A 10,035-nucleotide genomic window follows, 5' to 3' on the forward strand; every position below is an offset into this window, starting at 1 on the left:
CACAGACGACTTACTTCCCCAAAGCGAGTTGGTCCTGCGACTTAAACGACCTTACATTTTCTTCCTCCCTCTCTCTATCCACTGGCCAATTATGATACTGTGGTCGTTATCAAGTATACTATATCTATTAGAACATGAGTTTAGACAACTTTTCCATGGAGCGCAGCGACCTAGTGCTATACTTAGGTTAAATCAACAGTCGAGATCGTCAGTGTACGATCTTAGTATCACGTGAAAAACCGAGGAGCCGGCATCATCAGCCATACGGGGCGCCTAAAAGATCTGAGGATGGCTTTAACATAAGCCGAAGTCTGTCAAAATAAACAAATGTTATTGCAATCTCGATTGTTGATTAAACCTAAATATTAGAACACGTATGACGCTCCATTACCTTAAAACACGTAACCCGTCAGTCCGAAAAGTTTCGAGACTGCATTAATAGAAAAGTTAAGATGCTGATTTTAACGCTCCAGGTCTTCTATGAGCATAGTCACCTCCCACGTAAGTACAATGCACAGAACTGTCCGTCAAGTCATACTTCGAGATATTGTTCAACTGGTACGTCACAGTGTCTTGAATGTCGGGTACGGAACAAAGCTTGACTACTAATCTGAGTTTCTTCACATTACCGTTTTGTGGTACGTTGGTATTGATAACATTAAGTGTCGTCGTCCGTAATGATTATTTTTTTCAGAAACGAATAGTCAATGTTTTGCATTTCAATCAAGTCGCCGCAGGCGTCCGCGCGTCTTTGTTTTTGTTCGGGAATGCTGGACAATCTTTGCTCCCTCTTCTCCGTTTCCTTAAACATTGTGGAGGATGTCTTGCACATTCTATTTAGATAGGATGCTTCGTTGTCATTGACACAACAACGATGACAAACTAGGGCCGCACATCCACTACTCCCTGCTTACAACTAACAGGTCGAATGTACGTTTGTTTTGTGTACAGTTGTTGGTTCAAGCTGCCACTGTAATTACTGCACGGACATCGTTGATCCTCTAGGAATCAAATCGATCTCTGAACTTTTTGGACGGACGGTGTAGGTACAGGATAGCGTCGTGCATGAATACAAAAAAAACAACTGGTTTCTGTACTGCATCCTATTACTTTGTGAACGGTCTGTAAGCTTAACACCCGTTTTACTATTATACTTTGTTACTATTTAGCATCAGACTGAAGAGTAACAGCTCACATTCGTAAATTGTGTTGCAACAATAACTTCGTACCTTAACTAACACGATCAGGGTTAAACTCTACCTTATATATTATCATGAAAGGAGATCTTGAAACGAGAACAGTTCTAACAGTGAATTTCACTAATGTTTGAGTTTATTTTCAAATATAATGCCTATCCGTTCGAAGTCATACATAATCAATCTATAGGACACAATTCTGCCTTTACATTTGAACACTCCATAAGACGATATATCACATTATTAACCTTCTCAAAGATAGTTTAACGTGAGTTCGGTTTGCAGCTCCAGTCGCTCACGTTCACAAAACATTATGATCAAAATTTATGATTTTCAACAGTTACTGTACAAGCATTATAAGCGTGCACCTGCCTATAATAAATTTCAGTTAATCCCAGAGAAACGTCGCCAGTACTTCATAATTTGATTTTGATACACGAAGTCGTAGTATAAGCGAAGTCAGTATGAAGGCCCTCTCGACTTCCTCCAACGATTCATATACACCGAGCATAAATCATTGAATCTATATATACACTCCTGGAAATGGAAAAAAGAACACATTGACACCGGTGTGTCAGACCCACCATACTTGCTCCGGACACTGCGAGAGGGCTGTACAAGCAACGATGACACGCACGGCACAGCGGACACACCAGGAACCGCGGTGTTGGCCGTCGAATGGCGCTAGCTGTGCAGCATTTGTGCACCGCCGCCGTCAGTGTCAGCCAGTTTGCCGTGGCATACGGAGCTCCATCGCAGTCTTTAACACTGGTAGCATGCCGCGACAGCGTGGACGTGAACCGTATGTGCAGTTGACGGACTTTGATCGAGGGCGTATAGTGGGCATGCGGGAGGCCGGGTGGACGTACCGCCGAATTGCTCAACACGTGGGGCGTGAGGTCTCCACAATACATCGATGTTGTCGCCAGTGGTCGGCGGAAGGTGCACGTGCCCGTCGACCTGGGACCGGACCGCAGCGACGCACGGATGCACGCCAAGACCGTAGGATCCTACGCAGTGCCGTAGGGGACCGCACCGCCACTTCCCAGCAAATTAGGGACACTGTTGCTCCTGGGGTATCGGCGAGGACCATTCGCAACCGTCTCCATGAAGCTGGGCTACGGTCCCGCACACCGTTAGGCCGTCTTCCGCTCACGCCCCAACATCGTGCAGCCCGCCTCCAGTGGTGTCGCGACAGGCGTGAATGGAGGGACGAATGGAGACGTGTCGTCTTCAGCGATGAGAGTCGCTTCTGCCTTGGTGCCAATGATGGTCGTATGCGTGTTTGGCGCCGTGCAGGTGAGCGCCACAATCAGGACTGCATACGACCGAGGCACACAGGGCCAACACCCGGCATCATGGTGTGGGGAGCGATCTCCTACACTGGCCGTACACCACTGGTGATCGTCGAGGGGACACTGAATAGTGCACGGTACATCCAAACCATCATCGAACCCATCGTTCTACCATTCCTAGACCGACAAGGGAACTTGCTGTTCCAACAGGACAATGCACGTCCGCATGTATCCCGTGCCACCCAACGTGCTCTAGAAGGTGTAAGTCAACTACCCTGGCCAGCAAGATCTCCGGATCTGTCCCCCATTGAGCATGTTTGGGACTGGATGAAGCGTCGTCTCACGCGGTCTGCACGTCCAGCACGAACGCTGGTCCAACTGAGGCGCCAGGTGGAAATGGCATGGCAAGCCGTTCCACAGGACTACATCCAGCATCTCTACGATCGTCTCCATGGGAGAATAGCAGCCTGCATTGCTGCGAAAGGTGGATATACACTGTACTAGTGCCGACATTGTGCATGCTCTGTTGCCTGTGCCTATGTGCCTGTGGTTCTGTCAGTGTGATCATGTGATGTATCTGACCCCAGGAATGTGTCAATAAAGTTTCCCCTTCCTGGGACAATGAATTCACGGTGTTCTTATTTCAATTTCCAGGAGTGTATGAAGATAGTAACTGTTCTCGAAAGAACAGATACCATTGATGACCGTGCAGCTTCTCTAGAATAAATGATAATTAATTGAAACCCTCAGCTGCCGACAGGTGTTGTTGATATACCTCGATGGGGACAGCTGAAAATGTGTGCCCTGACCGGGACTCGAACGCGGGATCTCCTGCTTACATGGCAGACGCTCTATGAAGCTGAGCCACGAAGAACACAGATAAATAGCGTGACTGCAGGGATTTATCCCTTGCACGCTTCCCGTGAGACCCACATTCCCAACTATTCACAATTCTACATATGTAATGTACCTAATAGATATTTGCCCAACCACACATTACTCGCGCACACTTTGGCGATTCTCGTAAGAATATGTATAGTCAAAGGCTACCCAGCCATTGACCTTCGTCTGTGCGAATGCGCACAGGTATCCCGAACTCTTACGGGAATCGCCAAAGTGTGCGCGAGTAACGACTGGTTGGGCGAATATCTATTAGCTACATTACATATGTAGAATTGTGGACAGTTGGGAATATTCGGGAGGACGACGGTTCAATCCCGCGTCCGGCCATCCTGATTTAGGTTTTCCGTGATTTCCCTAAATCGCTCCAGGCAAATGCCGGGATGGTTCCTTTCAAAGGGCACGGCCGACTTCCTTCCACCTCCTTCCCTATTCCGATGAGACCGATGACCTCGCTGTCTGGTCTCCTTCCCAAATAACCCAACCCAAAAGTTGGGAATGTGGGTCTAACGGGAAGCGTGCAGTCGCGCTATTCATATTGTCCTCGGTGGCTCAGATGGATAGAGCGTCTGCCATGTAAGCAGGAGATCCCGGGTTCGAGTCCCGGTCGGGGCACACATTTTCAGCTGTCCCCATCGAGGTATGTCAACAACACCTGTCGGCAGCAGAGAGTTTCAATTAAATATCATTAAGTCACTGAATCATTTGGTGGCGTCTCTGCCCCATCGCAGCCGCGCATCTCGCATTGCTAATAAAGCCAACATTGTCGTTCCGTGACGACAATGCCCAGACTCGCGAGGTCTTTTACGTTTGACTTAGGCAGTTTTGAGTATTCTAGTTTCGTTTATTATTTGTCTGTATGCAACAGAAAAAATAGTATGCAGCGCGAGAAACACCATTAGCGACACTGAAAATGGACTCTTACTAAATGACAAGTTCTAAAAAGAAGAAAAAAGAAGATGGGTGCAATCATTACATAATAGTCGGCACACGTGGAAAGAGTGCACATTCATAAAATCTGAAACTGTTAGTGATAAGAAATAAACAACCGTTAAATGGTACATAAGACACTTTACGCTCATGGAACATCACATAAATCACAATAAGCTGTAAAGAAATTATTGTAAGAACAGTTATTCAAGAGAATACACTATCAGCAGTAAGAAAGCGTTGCTCCTATTTAGTGGTAGCGGAGAGCAACCAAACAATTGCTGGTTACGCACAAGGAAGCAAAGAAGTATGAATGAAAGTAGTTACACTTACTCGAGAACAAAACAGACTGACACTGTCTTCAGCATGACCAGCGCTACAGTGCCACAGAGAGTAGGGGCGCAGTGGTTACGACAATAGGCTCGCATCTGGCCCGTCCTTTCATTCGGCTTAGTTGCTTTATCTATGGTTGCAAAGTGAATTGACTTTATTATTTTTGGAGCTTTTCCAAAAACATACTTTTTAATCCTTAGGTGTCATTACCAGGAACTCTACCTTTAACTTGCAGTTGCAAAATTATAGCCTCTGTGAACAAAGCTTTCCCAAAGAAAAATAAAAGTCTAGATTAGTACCAGTATTACTTCTTACCTTATACTACAGAATTTAGAATCTTCTATTACAATATGACTCTTCATAAATAGTCAGCTTGTCATCTGTAACACAGAGATGAGACTGATGTTATTTTTTTAACCAACATTACATAGAAAGGAAATTTTAAACAATGTATACTTGTGACAAAACTCATTTAAAGGCATTAGTTACTGTAGTGTCATCTCATAGAAGAAGAAAGGCTAGAACGATTGTATGTATAATCTCCAAAACTGTAATAGCACAGATCTGCTGCATGCTACAAATCTGATTTAAAAGAGGACATGTGAAGTGTTTACAACACCATAGATGGCATATTAAGTTCAAGGGAGGCGAATTTTCATAGACGGAAAAAGAATTTTGCCTTGTTTTTTGGAGACAAATAATAATTTAATGACAGATAAGATTGAACAGTAAATACAGAGCTGAAACTAGAGGACTTCAGTAGGCGACCTAAGGAGATGCACGCTCCTTCTACGTACTGAAGCAGCCATTGTGTAAACCGTCAAGACGGGTTATTCAGAGTGGCGAAACCGGTTTAGCCAATGAACAATATACCTTTAAGGCTTGGTGCATCTTTAAGATATTTGTTCATATGTATGTGAAATCTTATGGGACTTAACTGCTAAGGTCATCAGTCCCTAAGCTTACACACTACTTAACATAAATTATTCTAAGGACAAACACACACACCCATGCCCAAGGGAGGACTCGAACCTCCGCCGGAACCAGCCGCACAGTCCATGACTGCAGCGCCTTAGACCGCTCTGCTAATCCCGCGCGGCTTAAGATATTTATTAAAAGACATATTCAATACACCAAGAGCTGCACTAGAATTGTTTTATTTTCCAAAACAGGATTTGGGTTTGTAACCCATCAACAGTGGCATACTTTGCACTTCTATACCAACGACATACTTGTCAGTTAATACAAGAGGATCTTAAATATGTCATGTTTAATTAAAATTTGACAGCAATAACGTACGAGACAAACTGAGTGCTATCTTTTAGGACATATTTCAGATCCTGTCTTATTAACCGATAAGTATGTCATTGCTATAGAAGTGCATAATATACCAATGATAGTGGGTTATAAACCCGAAAATCAGTTTTGGCAAATGAAACAATTCTATTGTAGCTCATAATGTACTGAAGATGTCTTTTAACAAACAATATACCGGTATGTAAGAATCAACTTTTAAATCCCGTAGTCAAATTTAGTGTGTTCACCTACGCTTCATGCCAACATCGCGGGACTGCTACGGTCGCAGGTTCGAATCCTGCCTCGGGCATGGGTGTGTGTGATGTCCTTAGGTTAGTTAGGTTTAAGTAGTTCTAAGTTCTAGGGGACTTATGACCTAAGATGTTGAGTCCCATAGTGCTCAGAGCCATTTGAACCATTTTGAACCATGCCAACATCACAAGGCAACCGTCGTCAAACCAGACGTTACAGTGCACTTGTGTGATCCTAATGAAGCTTAGCAACAGCTATACATTTTCGACGATAAAACGCTTTATTTAGTCTGCGTTCCCCACCTGTAAGGTTTTAAGTGAGTCCTTAAAAAAATTAATACTTTAAATTACACGTCGTTTGGTCTACAGAATGTTCACGCCAGAATCTCAAGTGCTGACACTCTCTACAAACACATTAAGCGTTTCGTGTTTTCCCATGTAGTACCGTGGAAACGAATCCAATGGTCGGAATTTCCGTGTTAGAAAGATATAATTTTAGGTATTTCGGTCAAGCATTTGATTATGACCAGACGAAACTACAACCGTCCGGCCATCTTACTCGATGATGTTGACTGCTTAGCTGAGGTCACAAACAGGGCGGAGCGCTTCCATGCTCTGTTTGATATTGACGTCTGTGTTAGGGCGCTGTTGTGCTAAGAGACAGAGAGTGTGTCTTCTTTAGCCTCTCCCATTCGTCGATGCAGATTGCAGTGAGGCACTGCTCACGTCTACGGCCTCGATGCGCGTTGCCAACTGTGGTGTGGCACTGTGGTCCTTGAACGATACCAAACAGTCATCGTTACTTTTCGCAGGTATGCACCAAATAATGCACTAAGCCCGCCATCCAACATTGTTTTCTGTATGTTAGTCCTAGTCGACATTGCATATACTAGGCATTAATCGTAAAGTTTTACCTACCACCTCGAAAAACTACAGTTACACAAATAATTTTTTTTGTTTGTTTGCGGGTACATGTCTGCAGCCGTGGTACAAATTGAAACCTATGTACCAGAGTAACTAAGCACGTCGCTGGAGAAGCCAAGGCAAAATAGACTGATCATTTTGTCTTGGCTTCTCTCAGTCTGAGATCTTTTCCGTAGGGTGGACGAAAGATTCCATCTACATGCCATACATGTCATAGCAGCAACTGTAAATGTAGTTAACTCCAGGCGTGGTTGCTAAAGTATGGGACAAGTTCGAATTCTGTCAAAGTACCCCATTGTTGTACGTGCATGTGTATAAAACAAAAAGCTTTGTAAAATGAATGATTATTTTGACTGTTGAAAACTTTGTTGTCCCGTGAGTAAATTAAAATTCACCACAACATTCTATCGTCATTCATTTGGAAGATGTACAATCTTAAGAAATCGTATTTATTTGCTTCAAACGACAATTTCTGACACCTTCCAAATACTGACCTCTTAGAATATGCCGTATAAAAAGCTAAGACTATTAGTGGTGAATGGCGTCTGCTTCTAAGCGAACAACTTTCGTGCCGCGTATTTTACACGCTACGATAGTCACTTGTCAGCCCGGAGATCTGTAGTCACCTATCTGTCTGACAGTGCATACACCTCTGGGTGGAAACTGCAAAGTGCTTCTAAGACGGTTCGATTGAGCTTTGACGGCGGCCGGGATGGCCGAGCGGTTCTAGGCGCTACAGTCTGGAACAGCGAGACCGCTACGGTCGCAGGTTTGAATCCTGCCTCGGGCATGGATGTGTGTGATGTCCTTAGGTTAGTTAGGTTTAAGTAGTTCTCATTTCTAGGGGACTGATGACCTCAGAAGTTAAGTCCCATAGTGCTCTGAGAGCCATTTTTTTGAGCTTTGGCTGGAGCCAGACAATAGGAATGCTAGGCAGCAGAATTCGTTATGGGAGACCCTGTGGCCCGCATAACGGTCTTCTTTCTTCTTGCTGCCGTGATGACTGGACATGCCGATATTCTTCGTAATATAGTCCTCGGAGAGTGAAATGGGGACATTCGCGCGACACTGATGAGACTATTGACGCCTTTGCACATTTGAGCTGCATTTATGTAACTGTAAATTATGTGACCTTTCAGATAATGGAGAATTAGTTTCTGTTTGAAATACATTTTACAGTCGAATTTGACATGAGAAATGTTAGGTCTTTGTTGACCCTTTCTTCTTCTTCAGAACATGTCGGGACCAATATCCATTATTAATTTAGCCATCCAGGTATCAGATGACTTGTGTGAATGCTCTCCTCTCATACGACCATGTTTCAGGAATTAATAATAATATGTAGTGATCTCATTTTGTCTGTTGTACCTGGAGGTAGTGTATAGGCACTCAGAGCCTTGAGTTGTGTTTGTTCATGAAGTATGTTATCATCTACACGAATATTGATTATTATAATACGTTTGAGTAAAGTTGAGATCTTATTAATTCATTATCCTCCTCCTTGGCTGTGATTAATGAATCATTCAATGTGCTGCTTACCTTCACATTTGTTCACAAAAGAACTACGTTCTCAGTATGAACTACCATTCATAATATGGTGAAATAGCTACCTTAAGGAGTGATTACAAACGTAGAACATTAGCTGTGAAACTTCGAGACATGTGCTAGAAGAGACGGAGTCATCGACATAATTTCTGCCACCACGAAAGCTCAGGGCTTTTCAGTTTATTAGGTTGCGTAGGACACAGATGGCTGAAACATTTGCATTGCATAAGTTGTATCCCTAAGAAACTATTTATTTTCATCTACAGTTAGCGGATGCATGAAGTCTGCAGTGAGGCTTCTAATTTCAAATTTGTCTTGGTTAACCTGGTTAATCCTCCTTTTACCCCTTCGTGCTTTGCGAAAGTCCTTGCATATCCAAACATTTTGTCATCACAGTCAGACTGCGTTTACTCACATGTGGATCGGGTGTAATGTAAAGGGGTAAGGTCACAGGGCATAAAATCAGGGTCATAGTCTATCGTGAACCCTAAGGTTGAAGTTAATTAAAGGAGGACAGACTTTCAAATGTCGATTCTTTTCCAGGATTCGTCTCTGATAATCTTCCGCTTACAAGAATAGCACAAGCAAGTGTAGTGTTCTATTTGTACTGACACTGTAACCATTTTAGTAGGATGGATTAGACACTGGTGTGCGAAACTTCAGGATGCAAGTAATTCCAGTATGATGCGTCACCAACAAGAATAATAGCTCGTTACGAGGATGTTCTGAAGATAATGCCTCTGAATTTTTTGTTCTGTTCTCATCGACTGAGGTATTACACGTCATGATACGGGTAAGTAATCGCAGTACAGGAGAAGTACACTGGGGTGCATAACGTAAGTACGTAAGTAACTTTCACATCTTCATGATGATGTACATCTACATCTACATCTATACTCCGCGAGCCACCTTACGGTGTGTGGCGGAGGGTACTTATTGTACCACTATCTGATCCCCCCTTCCCTGTTCCATTCACGAATTGTGCGTGGGAAGAACGACTGCTTGTAAGTCTCCGTATTTGCTCTAATTTCTCGGATCTTTTCGTTGTGATCATTACGCGAGATATATGTGGGCGGTAGTAATATGTTGCCCATCTCTTCCCGGAATGTGCTCTCTCGTAATTTCGATAATAAACCTCTCCGTATTGCGTAACGCCTTTCTTGAAGTGTCCGCCACTGGAGCTTGTTCAGCATCTCCGTAACGCTCTCGCGCTGACTAAATGTCCCCATGACGAATCGCGCTGCTTTTCGCTGGATCATGTCTATCTCTTCTATTAATCCAACCTGGTAAGGGTCCCATACTGATGAGCAATACTCAAGAATCGGACGAACAAGCGTTTTGTAAGCTACTTCTTTCGTCGATGAG

At 43.7% G+C, this 10,035-nt stretch overlaps 1 non-coding gene across 1 annotated transcript; it reads left to right on the forward strand.

Annotated features, from left to right (window-relative positions):
• The first annotated feature begins 3,932 nt into the window (after positions 1-3,932).
• Trnat-ugu lies at positions 3,933-4,006 on the forward strand. The gene has a single exon. It is a non-coding gene; the product is annotated as a tRNA-Thr (tRNA).
• Positions 4,007-10,035: the final 6,029 nt, after the last annotated feature.

Source organism: Schistocerca americana, chromosome 1, assembly GCF_021461395.2.
Source record: "Schistocerca americana isolate TAMUIC-IGC-003095 chromosome 1, iqSchAmer2.1, whole genome shotgun sequence".
NCBI classification, from domain to species: Eukaryota; Metazoa; Arthropoda; class Insecta; order Orthoptera; family Acrididae; genus Schistocerca; species Schistocerca americana.